Genomic DNA, 22,930 nt, shown 5'->3' with positions numbered 1-22,930 from the left:
GTCCAAGTGGACACCCAGGTATTTATAGGTGTCCAAAAGCAATGCATGGACCACAATTGGGGATGAATATCTCTAACCAACTGGACTCCACCACCCTCAGGTAACATTAATTTATATTATTTATTGTGGTGTTCTGACTCTACTAAGAAAAATAAAATAAATATTTTTTAAATTTTGGTGAAAGAAAAACAACTGCTGTATTTTCCGCTCTAGAAGGCGCACGTAAAAGCCTTTAATCTTCTCAAAAACCAACAGTGCGCCTTATAACCAGGTGCGCCTTATATATGGATCAATGTTGAGCCGCAAGATCTCCCACAACTACGGGGAGCAGCCGCCGACTCCATTTTCTCCCGTAGAAGAAGTGGCGTGCGGTGCATGCTGGGATATATGACGACGCGAAGCGCACATTTTTGTTTCTTTTGTGTGTGTGTGTGTGTGTGTGTGTGTGTGTGTGTGTGCGCGCATGCGCGCGTGTGTGCATGCATCGCCGAAGTAGCAGCAGTAAAAACGGTAAAGGGGAATTCCAGTCCCACGCCACTTGTGTGTGTATAAAGACCCCAAAATGGCACCTTTCAAGAGACACACTTACAATGCAGATCAGTAAAGGCGATCAGTCACACAGTAGAACATGGGAATAGAGCTACAGCGAGAGAATTCAACATTAACAAATCAATAGTACGGAAGTGGAGGAAGTGACAAGATGACATGTGCCAAGTAAAGAAGGCTAAACAGAGTTTCCGAGGGAACAAAGCGAGATGGCTACAGTTAAAGGACAAACTTAAACAGTGGGTTGTTGAGCAGAAAGCAGCAAGTAGAAGCATCTTTACTGTCACTATTCCAATGAAGGCAACAGCGCTAGCTAGCGAACTTAACGTCAATGATTTTGGGGCGATTCTTCTTGGTGCCTCTCTTTTTTAAACGCTTTGAACTGTGACAAATGGAGTTGGAAATACATTGTTTTCAAAGACGGCGGCGCTAATACCCGTAAGAGCTACTGGTATGGATAGTACCGTATTGTGAATGCACTAACTAGTTTTGGGATTGAGCAGAGTTGTCAGAACGTTGGTTTGTATTGTATTAATAAAGTTTGACAGACTTATCTGACTGTTTTGTTGACATTTCCTTTAGCGCAGCTCCATTTAGTGGATGCATAACGCAACCCCGGCCACTACAGTAGCTTCTGTGATGTGCGCCTTATGATGCGGTGCGCCTTATATATGAATTTTTTTTAAACAATAAGCCATACATTGAAGGTGCACCTTATAATCCGGTGTGTTGACATTGCCTTTCGCGCAGCTCCATTTAGTGGATGCATAACGCAACCCCAGTCACAATGCGCCTTATAATGCGTTGTGCCTTATATATGAAATTTTTTTAAAAATAGGCCATTCATTGAAGGTGCACTTCGTAATCTTGTGCGCCTTATAGTGCGGAAAATACGGTAGTCCCTTTTTTAAAGAGACATGGATGGATATATAGATGATTGTATTTGCTATAAAAATGGATGAATACATAACATCAGGTAAGACAGAAGTTCAGTGGCGAATGGGCAAACTCTGCCATTCCTATCATTCAACTCGAGCATGTTATAGGGTTAATCGAGTTGCTTCTTCACACACTCACAGACATGCATATAACCTTGGGTAGCCAGTTGCTTTATGGCCACTTTATAATAAAGTTAATCAATTAATAAAGTTTGACTGACTTCTCTGACTGTTTTCTTGACATTCCCTTTAGCGCAGCTCCATTTAGTGGATGCATAATGCAACCCCAGCCACTATTTTAGTTTTTGTTATATTCTCCTCATAATGCGGTGCCCCTTATATATGAATTTTTTTTTCAAAATAGACCATTCATTAGAGGTGGGCCTTATAATCCGGTACACTTTATGGTGCGGAAAATACGGTAAATACCTCACTAATTGCATTTTGAGATTGACAGAGTTCACTCTGACTGACTCAGTAACTTCTGCTTTGATGGGAATATGTCATTAGTACAACAATTACTTCAGGGAAGCTCCCTTAGTCATAGAATTGTACCTTGTAGATGGTCTGATTGTCAACATCAGAAAATTTGAAACAAAACTTTCCCAGCACACATATTGCTCTGCAGACTTTGTGGGACCACTTAGCATGGGACCACAATGGGACGGGACATTTTTAATGTAGTGTTGAAGTCCGTAAATAAAAATGCATTGCTCTGTGAAAAGTTGGTAGGATTAACTACAGACAGTGCACCAGCATGTGTAGAAGAAAAGTGGTGTGAGACATCCAGGCAGAAAAGGCATAGGTAAGCATTTTTGTAAACCGAATTGAAAATATAACACAATGTATTTCAGCCTATATGATTAGTTAAACTGTGTGCAATTTAATTATTGTGCTTGCATTTTAATTGTTAGGTATTTTGAGAACATGATCAATTGTTGAGGATGGTGGAGAGGGGATTCACTTGGTGTGTTCAAGAACAGGCCGCGTCTCCTAATCAGCTTCCCATAAAAACTTGACAAGTATAGTTGTGAATCAAGACAACCTTTATTTTCTTATTTTGAGTTTATTCCATACATTACTTAATATGTGTCGTGATGTATTTAGTGTTTACAGGTTTTTGTATTTATGCAGACAAATCTGCAAGGCATTTGGTTTTTGTAAAGTTCTACATCTGTCACATGTTCTTCACGCCTCACAATTGTTGGTTTTACCTACTATGTTCTCCTGCGCCTGTCAATTATTCCATATAGGTTTTGAACAAAGTTAATGTCGTAACTAGTGTTTGATGATATTTTTCTTTATTTACTTGGATAGTTTGATCATTGATTGATGGAGTTATAGGGCTTTCTTAACCTGACAATTTCACAAGATTTATGTTGTGACAGAGCAACTAGTAAACATTTTTTTTTTACATCTATGCAACTGCATATGTAAGATTTTGGATTTGAATGAGTAGTAAATTCAGTTATTTGTCCTTAAGGAGTAGTTACATTTATTTTACATTTGCTCCTAATGTGTGGTTGCCTTGCATAGACCAAACAATTATAAAATGGATTAGCTTGGATGGATGGATAACGAGGTTGTACATTGAAAAAACATTTTTCTCTTATGACAGTATTTGCAACAATGTTATGGAATATTTTGAATACTTGTGTGGAAGTGATATAATAAATGAAGTGTCCAAACAGCAACAGACTCAGTATCATACCCCAAAAAAGGTTGGAAGTCCAAACATTAAAATATGGAAGTCTAAAAATACATTATGACATTCAGTGATAATTCTGTGTTTCCCCCCCACAGATCTAATTCCAAGAATGTGAAATATCAATTCTTCAAATCTTAGTGATGTATGAGAAAATACCGCACTGTTACAATGTGGACTAATCTGTATATCCCAGAAGAGCAGAGAAGGAAGCTTCTACAAAGACTGACTGTTCATCTGAGTTGACATTAACTAAGAATTTAAAATGTATTAGCGTATTAGTACTTTGCTTGACAATGGATACTAATGAGCTATTCTGCTCAGGCAGTTTAACAAAGGCAGAGCAAAATAAAGACATTAGGCTTTACTGGATTCCGCTGCTATTCATTGTGTGCCTGCTCCTCCACTAGAGGAGCCTGCATTATTCATTTACCCTCATTAAATGTAATCAATCTTAACTGACATTGATGTAATGACCTTTATTGGATTTTCACAAAACTGTAACAGTAATGTGTTCGGTGACTTTCTAACCCAGCTTGATTGTTTGTTCCACAAAATACCCAAAAGGTATAGAAAGCTGTTTGTGTCGTCCTATTAATGCCAGAATCCCTCAATACTCTGGGATTTAAGAACCCGAAAGGCTTTGGAAGGAGATTATATTGGCACATCAGCGAAAAAAATAGCACAGCAGCTGCAAGACTGGCTGTCAATGATTCAATATATATGTCAATCTTGAAATGAGTGAACAAAAAGCAAAGTGAAACCTGAACGAGGCCCCATTGAATTAGTATAAAATGTATTTATGGACATGTCTGTGTTGCTTCAAGTGAGTAGGTCGGTTGATTAAAAAGGCCTGCTCATGAGAATGAAGGACTGAATATGAAGCTTGCCTCATTAAATTACAGAACACGTGACAGGTATGTACTGGTCACTGGAGCACTTCCCATACATGTAAACAAACAAATTATTTCCAATTCATATTAATCATAGTTGCTGAAGGAGATGTTTGGTGGCGTAGCCGGCTCTTCATTAAGTACCCTGCAAACCAGTCATGGAAAATTAAAACAATAAAAAAAAGCAAGAACCCTGTATCTGTGGAGGTTCTCAGTCACGATTCGAATGAAGGCAACAGCGCTAGCTAGCGAACTTAACATCAGTGAAGTTAGAGGCAGTCCTTCTTGGTGCTTTCGTTTTGTGAAAAGCTTTGAACTGTGACAAATAGAGTTGGAATTACATTGTTTTCAAGGAAGGCGGCGCTAATACCCGTAAGAGCTACCGGTACGTACGGTACCGTATTGTGAATGCACTAACTAGTTTTGGGAGTGAACAGAATTGTCAGAACGTTGGTTTGTATTTTATTAATAAAGTTTGACAGACTTATCTGATTGTTTTGTTGACATTCCCTTTAGTGCAGCTCCATTTAGTGGATGCATAACGCAACCCCAGCCACAATGCACCTTATAATGTGTTGTGCCTTATATATGAAATTTCTTTAAAAATAGGCCATTCATTGAAGGTGCGCCTCACAATCTGGTGCGCCTTATAGTGCGGAAAATACGGTAGTCCTTTTTTTAAAGAGATATGGATGGATATATAGATGATTGTATTTGCTATAAAAATGGATGAATACATAACATCAGGTAAGACAGAAGTTCAGTGGCGAATGGGCGAACTCTGCCTATTCCTATCATTCAACTTGAGCATGTTAAAGGGTTAATCGAGTTGCTTCTTCACACACTCACAGACATGCATATAACCTTGGGTAGCCAGTTGCACAGGTTACTTTATGGCCCCTTAAGCCCAATTATTACAAGATAAGGAGGAAGTAGAGAAGATGACTTAATGAGCAACAGTGTCTTTAAGTGTTCTTTCAGAAAAGAAAGGGGGGAATTTTCCCATTACAATCTCACTACCCATTTCCATGGCTTCCGGGCCTTCTCTGACTGAGACTTACAGCAGGGATACTTACAGGTCCTTTTGTATCCCAAAAGTCAGACAGTGTTCATTTCCCACATTGGACTCAGCTGGGCACTTAGTTGTTTTCAGAAAACCCTCCTATCAACAGTCCTTGCCAGCTGCCATGGAACAGTGGTCTATCTAGATGACATTGTGGTACATGGACCTCATACAGCTACCCAGGATATCCCTCTCCAAGAGATTTATTTCCATATTCACTCATCACCATCCTATCCTGAAACAGACAAGCATGTTTTCTCCCCACCAGCTTTCGATTTTGTTGAGTTTCAAGTGTCTACTCATAGTGTTTCCCATCTACGGTCAAATGTAGATGGCCAAATGTAGGCGCTTACATTTGGGAAAAGGAGTGATGGTGCAGGAGACAGAAAGCATGTGAGGATTCATAAGGAGAGAAATGGCGCAAGAGACCGAAGAGAAAGAGCAAATGGCCCAGCGACCAGTGAGACTGAGGCACTCACTTTCAGGTCCTTACTGCCGGTAATCTTTGCCAGCCGTGCGTCCTCAAAATGCACGGTAATTTGTGGCTGCCTTGCAACTTCAAAGCGCAGAGCTGCTGTAAGCCAAACCCAAACATACAGCCAGGCATGTCTGTTAGACTGAAATTTCATTTCCAGATATTTTGCTTGTTGTTCATTGATGCATTGTTTTATGTATTGAAGTACTGTAAGAAATGAAAGAATATACATTCAGGATAGAGGCCAATGTGGCAGGCATCTTTCCTAAATAAAATAAAGAAATTAAAAAAATCATTAAACAAGTCTGTGAGCTTACAACAAAAATATCAAGGCATTCGAAATGTTTCTTTGACTTCATCACATGTATCTGCCTCATTCCCTTTATGAACACTGACATGAGAATCAATTTTTCACACAAAGTTACATTCATAAAAAGCAGATTGTAGATTTTGTAATTGTATTTCTTCTTCATTGACTTCCACATTAAGGGAATACACAGCATTGTATAGAACCATCAATAATAAACTTTGTGAGGTGTTCAGGATTTGGTCTGATGGACAGGGAAAACAAGATGACTGGCTCTAAAGTAAAAGTCAAGGAGTCATATTTGTGACAAGTTTCCAGATGCCTGTTTCCACTTGATACTTCACGGGCATCATATTTCTGAATACAGGTGTGTGTCTTTTTAGGTTCTACCCATTGGATATTTCACAACTGCAATAAATGTGGTTTTCAATGGGTAGACAATTGGATCTCCATTCACAATCTTCTCATTATGTGATAACAGACTTCATCCACACACAAATTATCTGCTGAGTCCAGACACTCCTGAGTCAAATAATGTTAATTGTTAGTGAATTGATGCACAAAGCAAATACTACACTATGTACAACCATTGGTGCTGGACATGTATGCTACCTGTGAGACAGCGGCGAAGTGTTCTGTAGTTGTAACAGAGAAGTTCAAGGAGGAGGTGGGATTCCATCAGGGATCAGCTCTGAGCACCTTCTTATATGCGGTGGTGATGGACAGGCTGACAGACGAGGTTAGATGGGAATCTCCATCTACCATGATGCTTGCAGATGACATTGTGATCTGTAGTGAGAGCAGAGAACAAGTTGAGGAAAATCTAGAGAGGTGGAGGTATGTTCTGGAAAGAAGAGGAATGAAGGTTGCCTCAGCAAGACAGAGTATATATGTGAGAATGAGAGGAACCTGGCTTGAACGGTGAAAGCTACAGGGAGCGGAGATCAAGACGTTGGACAATTTCAAGTACTAAGAGTCAACAGTCCAGAGCAACAGAGAGTGTGGAAAAGAGGTGAAGAAATTGGTTCAAGCAGGTTGGAATGGGTGGAGAAAAGTGTCAGGAGTATTATGCGATAGAAGACTATCGGCCAGAATTAAAGGAAATGTGTACAAGACAGTGGTGAAACCAAAGCTGTATGGCCTCAAAACAATGACAAAAAGACAGGAGGCAGAGCTGGAGGTCGTAGAAAAATGAAAATGTTGAGGCTCTCCTTAGGAGTGACTAGCATAGATAGGATCAGGAATGTGTCCATCAGAGGGACAGCATGTTAGATGTTTTGGAGAGAAAGTCAGGGAAGTCAGACTGAGAAGGTTCGGTCATTTACAGAGGGATAGTGGATATATTGGTAGATGGATGCAGGAATTGGAGCTGTCAGGCAGGAGGTCTAGTCCACATGTGTCAAACTCAAGGTCAGCAGGCCAAATATGGCCCGCCACGTCATTTTATGTGGCCTGTGAGAATTGACTGTCTTACAATAAATTAGTAAAACGCCTGCATTGACCATAAACTACATTTCCCAGGGTAGAAGTGGTGTCAGACATCCAGGCAGAAAACTCATAGGTAAGCATCTCTGAAAATCAAATTAAATATATGACAAAATGCATTTCAGCCTAGAAGAACAGTTAAACTGTGCGATTGTATGATTGTGCTTGCATTTTGTTTTGTTTGTTATTTTGAGCACCTCAACCATCAACATAATCAATGGTTAAGGATGGTGGACAGGGGATCCACTTGGTGTGATCAAGGACAGGCTGCATCTCCTAATCAGCTTCACTTAAAAACTTGACCAGTATAGTTGTGAATTAAGACAACCTTGATTTTGTTATTTTGTGTTTTTCCATATATTACTTTATATGTGTAGCAACGAATTTAGTGTTTATAGCAGGGGCAGGCCGTACATTTTACACCAAGGCCTTCAGTGGTGCAGTGCAGTGCAGTGGTCCGAATCAATCCCCCCCAATAATTAGTTTATGGCTATAATAACAAACAAACATGTTATTATGAAGAAATACAGTATAAAGAGGGGTGCATCGCAGATAGATAACTCGTGTAGTGTTAAAATTCACCTGCGGGAGCGCACCACGTGACGACAAAGGGATGCCCAACTCTGTACTCTTACACTGACAACCCCTGCAGGTAATTGATCGCGCACCCCGCGGCTTTCTCCAGGACGCGGCCCAAGTGCCCAAATTCCAAGAGTGTGTAAAACAAGTCCTTATTAGGACATCTCCAACCCAAGGTGCAGTGACCTTAACATCGGTAATCTGTGGAAGCAATCTAGCAACCCTGGTTTGGGGGCTAAGTGCAATTAGTGGGGTAATGCTTGGTGAAGAGGTATGTTTTCAGCTCACAGCGAAAGATGGGCAGCGACCCCATATTTCTGACCTTTTTCGGGAGTTCGTTCCACCACTGAGGAGCCAAGACCGAGAAGAGCCGAGACTGGTTTGATCAGCAGCCAGGGGGTCTGAGTCATGGGGTGGACAGTCGCAGAGAGGTGGCAGATCGGAGGGGACGGGTAGGGACATGTGGCTTGACCATATCCTGGAGATAAGACGGGGCTGTCCCATTCCCTGCCCGGTAGGCGAGCACCAGTGTCTTGAACTTGATGCGGGCGGCTACCGGGAGCCAGTGTAGGGAGAAGGGGAGTTGTGTGGGAGAATTTGGGACGGTTGAACACCAGGCAGGTTACTGCTTTCTGAATAAGCTTCAGAGGCCTGATGGCCACCACTGGGGCACCAGCAAGGCGGTAGTTGCAGAAGTCCAGATGAGAGTTGACTAGAGCCTGGATGAGTATCCGTGCTGTATTCCCCATGATGAATCTGCGAATCTTCCTGATGTTGTTGAGGAGGAATCAGCAGGAACATGCTACTGCTGCAATATTTGCTGAGAATGACGGTTGGTTGACTAAGACTACACCAAGGTTTCTCGCAGTTGTGGTTGGCCTTACCACGGTGCTGTCGATAGTGATGGCCAGGTCTCTTTGCGGACAACCTTTCCCCGGGAGAAAGAGCCACTCAGTCTTGTCTAGGTTGAGCTTCAGGTGGTTAGTTACCAGTCTATCTTAGATGTCTGAGATGGGCAGCACGGTAGCGCAGCGGTTAGTGCTCGTGTTTCACAGCTAGTGAAATGAAGAGTTTGCATGTTCTCCCTGTGTCTGCGTAGGTTTCCTCCGGGTACTCCGGTTTCCCCGACCCCTAAAAACATGTACAATAGGTCAGGACGAATGAGAGTGTGTTTGTGAGCGCAACTGTGGGACAACGGATGCAAATTAGCCCATGGCTACAATCCTGAATGGTGGGTTTACATGCATGTCTCATGTGTGTTCATTAACATGCACTGTCCAACCAACCAAATGGATAAATAAAGGCAGGCTGTTAATTAGGCTTCCACCTGTGTGTCTGACGGAGGGAAGGACGGGATCAGCTGTGTGCCGTCAGCATAGCGGTAGTAGGAGAAGCCATATGAACGAATGACAGAACCAAGCGATGTTGTGTACAGGCAGAAGAGGAGAGGGCCATGCCACTGCCATGTCACCTGGTAGGAGCGACCTGTCAGGTAGGACAACAGGGAGAGTGCAGATCCTGTGATGCCCAGACCCTTGTGGGTGGAGACAAAGATCTGGTGGTTGGGTGTGTCGAATGCGGCTGACAGGTCAAGAATTATGAGCACAGACGAGAGAGAAGCTGCTCTCGATTTCGTGATTGTGATACCGCAAGGAGGGCCGTCTCTGTCGAGTGACCTACTTTGAACCCTGACTGAGGAGGGTCCAGGAGGTTGTTTTGCTGAAGGTAGTGAGAGTTTGTTAAAAACTGCGAGCTCAAGTGTTTTTGAGAGAAAGGTTAGTAAGGAGACGGGCCTATAGTTTTTGATGTCAGATGGGTCAAGTGCTGGTTTCTTGAGCAGAGGGGTGACCCTAGCAGACTTGAAGGCAGATCAAAAGCAGCCTCTCTGGAATGAGGTGAGATACGAAGGGGAGAAGGTCTGGTGGTATGGATTGTAAGAGGGGGGAGGGGACCGGGTCGAGGGAGCAGGTGGTCGGCCGGCTAGATGTTATAAGTTTGAGGGCCTCGGGGGAGAGAGAGGGGTGAAGAGGGGTATGGTAGGCTGAGGTGGGTTAGGAGGGGATGAAGAGGACAGGTTGGAGGACGGGGGGAGGGTAGTGACTGTTGCGGTAGGTGGGGAGGGTAAGGAGGGGAAGTTGGCTGTGGAGCTGGTTGCATTGTGACCGAGAGAGGATCTAATATTATTTACTTACTTTTCGAAGAAGTTTGCGGAATTGTAGGGAAGAAGGGAAGAGGTGGGAGGGGGAGGAGGGGGTTGGAGAAGTGTAGTGAAGGTTTCGTACAGTTTCTTGGGATTAGATGCAAAGGATTGAATTTTGGAGCGACAGAAGGTGGCTTTTGCCACTGAGAGAATGGAGGAGAAGGTGATTGGAAGGTTTGGAAGTCACCAAGGAGTAGGGACTTCTTCCATTTGCATTCTGAGGGTCCATCTGTCACTATGCACAGTGTCAAATAGCCATGGACCTGGTGGGGTTGAGCGAACAAGTCTGGAGGTGAGCGGGCAGAGTTGTTCTAATGTGGAGGAGAGCGTGGAATCAGTGTGTCAGTAGCTCCGTCAGCGGGAAGGAGGGAAAATGAATTAATTGAGGGGAGAGAAGCAGTAATGGATGAAGCAAGATCCGTGGGATTCAGTGAATGGAGGTGTTTGCGTGTAGAGACCAGGGGGCCAGTGGGGGGTGTTGAAGGAGAGGGGATGAGGGTTAGGGTGCAGGTGATGAAATGGTGATCTGAGAGCTGTTTCTTATCAACATGCATGACAGAGATATTAGTGGGAGGGCAGTTTCTGGCGAAGATTTGGTACAAGCTGACGACTGCCCGCATGGGTTGGAGGGGAGGGAAAGAGGTGAAGGTCATAGGAGGGGAGGAGAGAAACTAGCGGTTCTAGCTTGTCCTTTTCCCCACAGTTAAAGTCACCAAGAGGAGTAAGAGCAGAATTGTCAATGGGGAAATGTGATATGAGTGCATCAAGTTCCGGCCCACCTAGGCCCTTTGGGGTATTATACTCACACAACTATAATAGTGAGTCTCTCTGGGTGAGTGACAAGGACAGCATGGAACTCAAAGGAGGATGGAAGAAAGTGTGGGACGGAATCAGGAGAGGATTTCCATTCTGGGCAGATTAACAAGCCGCTTCCACCGCGACTCTCTTTTGCCTTGGGGGTGTGAGTGAAAGTGTTCATATCTGACAGGGCAGCCAGTGTGGCTGTGTTTTTCAGGTGTAATCCATATTTCTGTGAGAGTAAGAATGTTAGTGTGCAAGTAGATATATGGGCAGCACTGAAATCTGTTGCCTTTTCTTTCACTGCTGACCGGCAGTTCCCGAAAGCCCCAGATACCTCCTGTTTAGTGTAGTTGGATACGGTTGGATATATGAGGTTGGAAGGGTTGCGGCATTTAGGTGCGACCCAACGTCTGCGGGTGGGTGCTACGCTGGGGATGGGAAGGAAGCACATGGTCTCAACTAGGCAAACGGTTGGTGGGAGATTGTAACTAACTGGGTTTTGTCAGTTTTACTTGACTGTGTTCTCGCTTAAAGACGTTTTTGCCTTGAAAAAGTTGACTGCATTGTTTCGCGTTTACCTTCATTCGCTGTGTCCTATGCTATGAAAGCCCAGCTTTCACTTGCAGCTGGAATTTAAGGAGGACTAATTGTCGGTCAATCGCCCACAGGCGGGACTCTGGGATATGCCCGGACACACGCAAAGTTGATGGGCCAATCAGAAACTGAAACCAATCACAACAAGAACTGGAACCACAACAACAGCAACAGCAACAACATCAACAACAAGCTCGTTTCACACTGTATAGTAAAGTAAATTAACTTCTACTGACAATAATTAACTGCTGAACTGGTATGCTGTATTAAGTTTCTCGATAGTTATTTAGTTAAGTGAGTTACTTACTGGAATGCCGAATGTCCCCTTGACTCTTCGCTATTCTGAATTCTTTCTGGTTACAGTTCTAGGGAACTGCTACATCCCGGTTGCCATGGACTATTCCACCAAATTGCCAGAAACATTTGCAGTTCCTGACCAGAGCACCATCACCACAGCAGAGCATTTGGTGAATGAAATGTTCTGCCGCTTTGGGGTGCCGGAGGAGCTGCATAGCGACCAGGGGCGGAACTTTGAGGCCCAAATTTACAGTGAGGTCTGATAACTCCTGGGGATCAAGAAAACAACACCACTACACCCTAAGAGTGACAGATTGGTTGAGAGGTTTAATCGAATGCTAGCTACTCAACTAGCAATTCTGACCAGTTAACAACAGCGAGATTGGGATCTGCACTTACCACTGGTCCTGTGGGCTTATTGGTCAGCAGTCCAGGAGTCCACTAAGTGCACCGGCGCTTATGTTTGTGAGGGAACTACGCACGCCTGTGGATTTGGCCTTTAGGCCTTTGCCTGAACCTGAAGCGAAGGGCAAATCTGGCTTGGATTCTTCTACCATATCTGAGAATGTCTCAAGGGGCTGCACGAGTTAACCAGGCAAGCTGTCATAGAGACGGTGTCCAAACAGAAATGGACCTATGATGTCCACTGTTGTAGAGAGCATTCACTCCTGGGCCCCAGGTGAGGATCTACAGCCCCGTGAGGAAAAAGGGCCTTTCCCCCAAGCAGAGCCTCTGGGTTGGGCTTTGTACTGTACGGCAGGAACTTGCCAGTGATCTGTTGTGTAGGACTAGATGTTGATATACCTCGATAAAAGCATACCTAAGGCACCGATGAGACTCTGTGGGGTTCAAGTGAGCGATGGCTTCCTTCGGGTTGTCAAGTGAGCGTCCTCCTTCATAAATGTTTCGCTGATTGGCCTATGACATCTCCAGAGGGTTCAGCAGTGAATCCCAGCGTCCCAGGTTCACTCCCTGGATGCCATCAGCTCACTTGAGGGCCCAAGTTAGATCTTTTCTCTTCAACCACAGCCACTGGCTCCTGTTCTCAGCAGCCCTGGAGAGGTCCTTGACTGCCTGTCTGTTGGCGTGTCCTTGTACTCCCATCTCTCTGAGTAGCCTAGATATTGAGGTGGCTATGAAACCTCTGCAGCCTACTTCCACTGGACGAACCTTTGCTTTCCAGCCTTGTTGCTGAGCATCTACGAGTTCAGCATATCTCAGCTTCTTCTGTTCATAGGCCTCCTCCACTGCACCCTCCCAGGCCTCCTTCACTGCACCCTCCCAGGACACCATGAGCTCTATGATGTAGACAAGCCTGAGTGACGATGACCACAGAATGAGGTCTGGTCGCAGGTTGGTGGATGCGATCTCAGCTGGGAAGCAAAGTTTCTTGTCTAGGTCCGCAAGCCGCTTCCAGTCCCGTGCACTGCCGAGTTGCCCAAGGTCAGTTCTCATGGGTGCGAGGCTGGCTTGCCCCTCCCGCATGACTGGAGTTGCGTGCCAACAGGGTGATAGGGGAGGAAGGATGTTTTGGTGTAAAGAAGTACAAGGACATTAGGAAAATCCTGGAATTTAATGAACAATGCTTTTACAAAACATTTCATGGCATACCTCACATTTCCTTAGATAAAATTGCAATTTCTTTTTATCATTCACATGTATGCATTGCAATCATGTGATCATGCAATCCCACTGATTGTACAAAGGCACAAAACTTTAACAAGTAACTGGTATTGAAAAACATAGTAATGCACTTTAAGATTAAATGAGACTTATAAGGAAAGGGATTTTTAAACCATTTACACATGTGCATATAAATCTAAATTGAATCCCTGCCTACACCCGACAAACTAAAAAGAGTGCTATTAAATGTGTCAGGAAGAAAGTTTTCACCTGTCTTGTAAATGTGTAAACTTCATCCATGAAACATGCATACACATACAATACACACTGAAAATGTAATGAGCTGCATGAACTGTAGAATTCCACCATACTCATTTGTAGTGAAGCTGGTGACTAACGTTAAATTGCACATTTTCGTTCGCAGTTAGGTAGCTGGCTTTTACGGCTGCTTCACTGATTTCTCGGCTATCACTGAAAGCGGACTGCTATTTCCTCAGAACAGCCAGCAATTCGCTGATCTTATCGCTTCTCAGTTGTCCTTGCAAGCTGTATATTATATTCCTTAAATCCTGAAACTTGTTTCAAACACACCAAGCACAAAGGTTTCCTGTGCATGTCCATAAATAAATAGGACGTAGTCCATTTTTCTTTGAAAATTCTACACTCTATCTACTTTTCTCTGTTTTGATAATGACATTCTGGCTAATGAGGGAGGGGTATAAACAACGTTATAACAAGCAGCAGGTGGTGCATTGATAAAGTCTGCTGATTGGTCTGTCTCAGTAATGCGGATTGTCGTCCACTCTGACCAAAATAGTGCACCCCCAAACAGAAAATTCTTGAATTACATTTAATTAAAAAAAAAAAAACCTTGTTTTTATGCATTTTTTCACTTTCAAACTATCCCGCAGGCCTGGTCGAACCTCCTTGCGGCTCGGTTCCGGCCCACGGGCTGTATGTTTGACACCCCTGGTCTACATCATTGGTCTGATTGGTCTGTCTCAGTAATGCGGATTGTCGTCCACTCTGACCAAAATAGTGCACCCCCAAACAGAAAATTCTTGAATTACATTTAATAAAAAAAAAAAAAAAAAAATCCTTGTTTTTATGCATTTTTTCACTTTCAAATTATCCCGCAGGCCTGGTCGAACCTCCTTGCGGCCCGGTTCCGGCCCACGGGCCGTATGTTTGACACCCCTGGTCTACATCATTGGTCTGATTGGTCTGTCTCAGTAATGCGGATTGTCGTCCACTCTGACCAAAATAGTGCACCCCCAAACAGAAAATTCTTGAATTACATTTAATAAAAAAAAAAAAAAAAAAAAAAAAAAAAAATCCTTGTTTTTATGCATTTTTTCACTTTCAAATTATCCCGCAGGCCTGGTCGAACCTCCTTGCGGCCCGGTTCCGGCCCACGGGCCGTATGTTTGACACCCCTGGTCTACACCATACCACTGGTTTAGATTTGCAGGAGAAGGCAGGCCATCATAGGCCGCCATGGTGGTAAAGCTTGCCCTGAAGGCTTCCATCTCCGACAGATCGTTCCAGGAGATCTACCGCTTCTCGACTCCCTCCCATGTCATCGACTGTCCTTGCTTCGCCTTTGACACAGCTTGTTCGCGCCTTCCGGCTTTCTCTTCCCGGTGAACTTCCAGCACTTCCAGCTTGCAACTCTGGGCTGGATTGACCTTGCTCCAGGCTGGTATACTGGCCCCCGAGTCCACTCCTCCCCTCCTGAACTTGGCCTATGATGTCCCTGTGTCTGAGGGCCGCCTTCGCCTGTTCTGTTGCAGCCAGCGGGGTCCACTTCCTCCCAGTTACCTGGATGGGGGGCGCTTGAGCTACGCATGGGTCGTTTGAATTCAATAGCATCATCTCCAATCTGACTTTGGCGCACTTGTACTCCTCTGCTAGACTGGAAATGGGCAGGTTTAGCATCCCTTTGCTATAGAGCCCAATGCTGCTGAAGCACCTGGGAAGGCCAAGCCACTTCCTGGCGTATGAGCAGACCAGTCACTCCAGCTTTTCTACCTTTGAGAGTGGAACTTCAAATAGGGTTAGTGGCCACAGGAGGCGTGGGAGTAGTCCATACTGCATACACCAGAGCTTTAGCTTGCCCGGAAGCAGGGTTCTGTCAATGTTCTCCAGGCCGCTGGCAACCTCCCTCCTGAGCTACTCTATTTGCTCTTTATCCTTGAGGGAGGCATCATACCAACAACCTAGGCTCTTCACAGGCTTCTCAGAGACCGTTGGAATGGGTTCCTCGCCAATGTCGAAGCGGTGGTCTAACAGTTTCCCCTTCACAATGGAAATGCTTCTGGACTTGCTCGGCTTGATCTTCATGCGAGCCAGCTCAATGTTATCTTGGAGCTTGCCTTGTAGCCGTACTGTACAAGCCTTGGTGGAATCCTTTGTGAATGATGATGGTGATGACTGTTGGGAACTTTTCTTAGTTCCGTGTTAAAGAACTCCATGGTTGTTCCATGGCACTGTTCTATGTTGTGTTCAATGTGTGACACTAACCGGCACGATTAATTATCATAACGGGGGAGTGCACCCTCAGGCTAACTCTTAGTGCTGAGAGAGACACCCCCTGGTGTCTGCTCCTTGTCTGTGGAATTAAAGCCATCTTCTCAAGAGCACCTTGACTCTGATTGTTGCTTTGCTAAGACCTAGCTTGCCACATTATACTCGCAAGCTAAGAAGCCTGGGATACAAATGTATCAAATCGGTATGGGAAAAGACAAGACGATTCCTGAATCTACCTCTATCTCGATTGAGGGCAGCAAAAATAACAGCAGCAGGTGACTTTCTGCCAGCAAAGATGGACGGTGGTTTCATTAGGTGGGCAGGGAAACGTTTAATCACAATAAATCAGTTATTTGAAGGGAGAACTCTGAGGGCTTTTTCACAACTTCAGGCAAAATACAACATTGACTCTAAGGATTTATTTTGATATTTTCAAATTTGACACTATTTGATGACACACAAAGAATGGGACAATATTAAAGAAGCTTCAACTAATTTTGAACAATATTGGATTGAGATAGTTGAGAACAAAATGAACATTAAAAATACAATATCAGATATATATGGCAGGATACATATGGACACTTTAGTAGACGCACTGGATGTGAAAGCTAAGTGGGAACTAGAATCTAATGCCGTGATTGCTGATGGAGAATGGGAGAGCTCTTGGTTGCCCTGGCAAAAATGTTTAAGCAGCCCAACATGGAGGGAGTTCAGCTGGAAGTTAAGAATAAGGTATTTCAAAACTCCCTTGATAATAGCTTCTTATGATAACTGTTCTCCCCTGTGTTGGAGGGGCTGTGGCATAACGGGGGACTTTTCCCACATTTTTTGGGACTGTCCTAAACTGATGAAATTCTGGGAAGAGGTGAAAAAACAAATAAGTGAGATTTTAAAATTCAACAGACCAATTGATCCACAGCAATTTATTATGGGTACAGCATCAACAAGCGATTTAAGGAAAAAACCGTTTTTTTCGCTTAGAGTTCTTCTATTAATTGCACATAAAATGATCACGGTAAACTGGCTCAAACCCCACCCACCTACCCTGGACCAGTGGCGTCAGAGGCTTAAGGATGTAAACTGCATGGAACGCATAACAGCAAACTTACGACTTCAGACAGCCCTATATCTTGACAAATGGGCACCCATCAAAAAAATATTTGGAGAGTTGAAGATATTATCTCTATTTGACTGCGTAAGATGTTTTTTTATTTATTTATTTATTTATTTTTTTAATTTTTTTTTTTTTTATATTCTATTTTTTGCTTGCTAGTGAGGAAATGAGTGACCTATAAAGAATATTGTATAATGTGTATCTTGTTATGAGGTTTTGTAGGAATGTGTGTGACTGTCAAGGAACCTGTTCTAATGAATGTTCAAAAAAAAAACAAATGTATCAAATCATCAATACACAGTATCAGGCTGCAAAAATGGGCTACATAAGTACATGACTGACTGTAACAAATTAATTGTTTGCTCATAAGATATAATTAATAAACTACTTTGCAGTTGTTTCCTTTTTTGTTTTTACTGTTTTGCTATTTAAATTAAGAGAAAAATGGTCTGTGGAAAGAAAAGTAGTCAACTAACAATAAGGTTGGTCATTGGCAGCCAAAACTCAGTTATATCCTGTCATTTCTCCAATGTAGGCCTGTGAGGACCAAAACAACAGAAAACATACTATAGCTTTAATTCCTTAAATATTATCATCCTTTTCCTGAAGGATGCAGGGAAAAATGTATTGCAAACTAATACACAGCTGGTGACTGGAAGATTTCCTGGGCTGATGAATCATGCTTTCTTTATCCTCTGATTGATTACTGAATATGTGTCTTACTTAACTAGAAGTTATGGAATTGGGGTGCTCGAATGAAAGCAAGATAGAGCAGACAGTTAGGTGCTTTAGAATTTGTTATACTGGGAAATGTTGAGTTCTGCTAATTATGTGTCAGTTATCAGTCTCTCCTTGTGATGCCGCTGATTTCCGTTGGAGTTAAAATGTATCTGACAGAAGAGTTCGCTACTGTGTGATCATAAAGTCCAATAAAGGCTTTAAAAAAAATGGCCGGGCCGGGCCGGGCCGGGCCGGGCTCCGCAGTGGTCTGGGACAATCCCCCGGTGCCAGGCAGAGCGTGCCGCTGCCCTTTATAGGGCTCTTGATTAGCGGCAGCTGCTGCAGCTGCTGCAGCTGGCGCCGATTATGAATTAATCCCAGCCGAGTCTGCTCTCGGCTGCCGAGAGGAGATCCTGACAGACAGGGAAATATTATGTAGTTGGTTGAGAGTACTTTATCTCCGTTTATCTTGAGCTGAATGAAGTTGTTCCTCATCCAATGCATTTTTTTTTTGGCAGCAATTGCAGAGTGGAATAAATCTAATGTTGCCAATTGACCTTGAGAGAGGCTGTAATGCAGCTCTCTGGATGCCAACTTCTCGTAGCCCTCACAAAGGATAAGGTAGATTCAGCAGGCCTCCCCTTGCTTTTCATATTGATATTTAGGATATAGTTGGAGCTGGCATATGTCTATAGTGTAAATGGTTAATTCAGCATTTCCCTTTTGCTTTCAGGCCCCTTGCAAGTTGCCTTGAGGACAGTTGGCTTCCACATCTTTTAACCCTGGCTTTCTAAGAACTGGGCATCCTGTATCAGAGGAAGCTCTCTCCGATACTGAAAAACCTCAGGAACAGCCACTGTATTAGATAAAAAGCTGAGGGCATGCTCAATAGCAGGGAGTGAAAAGGGACATTAACAAAGGCTCAGCGTCCAAGCTCTCATGGCACATTTGTGACACCATAGTCCTTCAACTTTGACTGGAACAAAAGCATTGACATACAGGTGTTGTGCACTGTTCTACTCTAGCCTCACGTGGGGCACCATTTGTTGAGCAGCGAAGTTAGAATTAGTTTCTAGTGATAATTAATAATTATCAATGGTGATTATTAGTTATTAATCAAAGCCAGCGGAATATCATGAACTCAATAATGTTAGTAACCTTCATTTGGGGCACCACCAGTAAAGCTGGAAAATAATAATTTAACAGTGGAATACAGTCTCAATTTTTTTTTTTATTTAAAATGTCAATACTTAACAATAATGATATTTTAGATTAAGATATGAATTCAAGCACTGACCCTGTCACACATTCTTGTCACAATTTGCAAGCAGAAAATACCAAGAAAACCCCCTTTTAAATTAAAGCAAAATTTACTTAACAACCCTGTGTGTGTGTGTGTGTGTGTGTGTGTGTGTGTGTGTGTGTGTGTGTGTGTGTGTGTGTGTGTGTGTGTGTGTGTGTGTGTGTGTGTGTGTGTGTGTGTGTGTGTGTGTGTGTGTGTGTGTGTGTGTGTGTGTGTGTGTGTGTGTGTGTGTGTGTGTGTGTGTGTGTGTGTGTGTGTGTGTGTGTGTGTGTGTGTGTGTGTGTGTGTGTGTGTGTGTGTGTGTGTGTGTGTGTGTGAAGAACAGCAAAAATGGTGGCGGATGTAGTCCTGGTGCGACCATGCGATCGTGGCCAGAAGGCACAAAGGAACGAATGGGGTGCATTAAGATTATATCCTGGGCATATGAACATGGAGGTGCGTTCATGTAAGTACAAGAAAAAGGAAGCAGAGATAGAATTGGAAAAGCAGCAATGACGCTAAGTTAGAAAGTTAACAATGGACATGGTAATACAGTGATTGTCCAAGGCATGATAGAAAAACAGCAATTACAGCACAGAATACTGATCAATGGCTCATGTTACGGGTCTCAAGGGTGATGACCACAGTAACAAAAATGTTACCTGTTTTAAGCAGGTGAAAGAGCATAAGTAAAGAAGCATGCAGCTCGTTTTCTCTCCCAAATAACATCTCTATTGATTTAACAACACACATTCACAAACATATCTGCATTCCCAGCTTCAGTTTGTTAAAAACTCAGGTTAAATAGTTCCTTTGTTTAGTTTCTAAGAGTCCTTGTGACCATTTTCACTGTTTCCACACTATCACATTACACCATATTCTTGATCACTTCTACTTCTGAGATGAAAACATCTGTATAACTTTGTATTTACATTAACAGTCCTTGTGCATAATGTCACATTGTTTTATATCACAGTCTACTACTGGTTCAAAACATTTAAACAAAATATAAACTTCAAAAGAAATGTGCATCTTTTTCTGTGCATATGCCAAAATAACACAAAATAAAGTTGCTGTAAAATGTACAGGCTACTGAAATATGCAGCATTGAATGTGCTTGTGTTAAATTCCAAACATTGTCTTTTAAGACAACAGAGGTCAGAACTAAACAGGATTTACAAAATAAAAACAGCAAAAAATACGAAGTACTCATTTCCCCATGAGTGTATTTAAATTCTGGCTATTGAAAACCACCGTTTGCGCTCAGTCGTTCTCAAAGGACACCCAACACATGTCTCTACCGTGTGACTTTTGGCGCACAAAATGGCGGCCACTCGGTAAAACTCCTTCATAAATTGCTTTTCGTAATTCTAAACTAATGAAAACAGCATCAAATACACACACAAAATTCACAGAAATAATGCTTGACTAAAAACAAATAAAATCAGTTCTTAATAGGTGATTTGCCAACCTGTTTTAAGCAAGTGAAATGAGCAGAAGTAAAGATGTATGCAGCTCCGTTTCTCCCCCAAATAACATCTGAGGAGACGGCAGAAGCATCCACCCCTTTACCGCTCCCAGTGCAACGAGAGAAAATAAAAGTACCCCCCCCACACACTTTTACAGAAGAAAACACTAGAATTGAAATAAATCACCAAATAATAACAAATAAAATCCCAAATAAATGTGGTCACCCTATTTTAGGTGTACCACACACTCCCCGACAACAAAAGTGACTCCCGGCACTTTCATATATCTCTTAACAAATTTTAGCACCTTATATCAACTCAAAATTTCCAGCACTTTCAAATACACAAAAAATTAAAAAAGGTGCTTAACCACCAACGATTTGTGTAGCTGTACTCCCTATGACCTTCTAATAACCTTGTACAGGGTATGGTAAGGGTAGACACTGGTACTGGACAAGAGGTAGGCTTTGGAATTATGGGAAACATTATTAGGGGGGATGAAACATGTGTCCACAGCACTCACAGAGGGAAACAACTGATATGTTGGGTGGCCAAGAGTCGAATAAGTGAGCATTTGGCCTGGTCGTCTCTGCCTAGTAGACCGTTGTAAAGGGACTGGGGAAGCAGGTTGAGAGTCTGATATCTGCTCCTCGGTGCATCCGTGTTGAGGAAACTCTGGAGCTCTGAAACTCAAGGAGCTGCATTCTGGGTTGTCTGCGCGCCATCCTCATCAAATTCAACATGGTTGAGCATGTCCTGTTTCGAAACTGGAAATTGACGGTGTGATGCTCAAGAAACTGGAAATTGAAGGTGTGATGCTCAATGTTGTTAGTTGCTATGCCCCGCAGGTGGGATGTGAATCTGAAGGGAAGGAGAAGTTCTGGAATGAGTTAGATCAGGGGTGCCCATTACGTCGATCACGATCGACTGGTTGATTGCAAAGGCATTGTGGGTCGATTGCATGGCATTGCTCCCAGTCTGCAAATTGGTGTCCATCACCATGGATGGCGCACCCGCCATGGTTGGCTGCTTGAATGGATTTATCGCCAAGTGCAGGGAGGATGATGATTTTCCGGACTTCCTCAATTACCAACATACACCAACAAGCATTATGTGCAAAAATGCTCAACATGAAAGAGATAATGGATGTGGCAACAAAGATCTCATGTTCTATTCGGGCCAGATCTCTTCAAAGACGGCTGTTCCGTGCACATCTGGAGAAGGCTGAGTGCGACCACTCAGAGTTGTTGTTGCACACTGACGTGAGATGGCTAAGTCAGGGGAAATTCCTGCAAAGATTTCGAGAGCTGTTGCCGGAGATCAAGGAGTTTTTCCGTGAAGGTAAACATACAGATTATAGCCAACTAAATGACCATCAGTGGCTGCTGGACTTGGCATTTTTAACCGATCTTACCAACATGCTGAATGACCTTAATCTAGAGCTGCAAGGAAAGGACAAAACTGTGATCAATATGATCAGCTCAGTTAATGCTTTCAAACGCAAAATGCAACATCTCTCCTCAAAGCTCCAGCGCCATGATCTGGCAAACTTCCAGAATCTCGTGGCAGAGCTGGAGACACAAGAGCAGTCATATGCGCAGCTGGACAGTGCACGCTACATAAAGCAAATTGACAGTTGTCTGTCAGAGTTCGACAGAGGCTTTCAAGACTTTGCTGTACTCGAGACAGTCACGACATTCATGTGCTACCCTTTCCAGGAAGATGCTGAGGTTGTTTCACTGGCATCAAAAGTTGCAACACTGTTTCACCTGAACTCTTCTGGAGTGGAGGATGAGATTCTGACACTTCAAGTGTCCATTTTTGTTTTAAAGTGCAAATCCTACCAAAAGACCAATCATTCGTTTTCACAATATATGACACAAATAAGACAAATAACAGTTCTAAATTACATGGAGTAGGTGGTTGTTTACTGATGTCAACTGTTAGCTGATGCTGCGCTTTCACTGTGTTATATTTGCGTTCTTGTGATTTCTTCAAATGTGTGTGAAGCTGCAAATCTTGAACAATGTTGAGTGCTCTACAGTTGCTGGCAATCACTGTATTTTCCGTACTATAAGGCACACCAGATTATAAGGTGCACCTTCAATGAATGGCCTATTTTAACAAAAAAATTCATGTATAAGGCGCACTGAATTATAAGGCGCATATAACAGAAGCTACCGTGGTAGCTGGGGTTGCATTATGTATCCACTAAATGGAGCCGCACTAAAGGGAATGTCAACAAAACAGTCAGATAAGTCAGTCAATCTTTATTAATAGAATACAAAAAAAAAAACGTTCTGACAA

General features: G+C 43.1%; 1 pseudogene; it reads right to left on the bottom strand.

The window, feature by feature from the left end:
- Positions 1 to 8,226: 8,226 nt before the first annotated feature.
- LOC147226205 (uncharacterized) lies at positions 8,227 to 21,643 on the bottom strand (annotated as a pseudogene).
- Between the last annotated feature and the right edge of the window lie 1,287 nt (positions 21,644 to 22,930).

Source organism: Fistularia commersonii, chromosome 15 (assembly GCF_037954325.1).
Source record: "Fistularia commersonii isolate RoL2024-O1a breed Wild chromosome 15, RoL_Fcom_v1.0, whole genome shotgun sequence".
NCBI lineage: Eukaryota > Metazoa > Chordata > Actinopteri > Syngnathiformes > Fistulariidae > Fistularia > Fistularia commersonii.
This window is presented reverse-complemented; position numbering and strand designations above follow the sequence as displayed.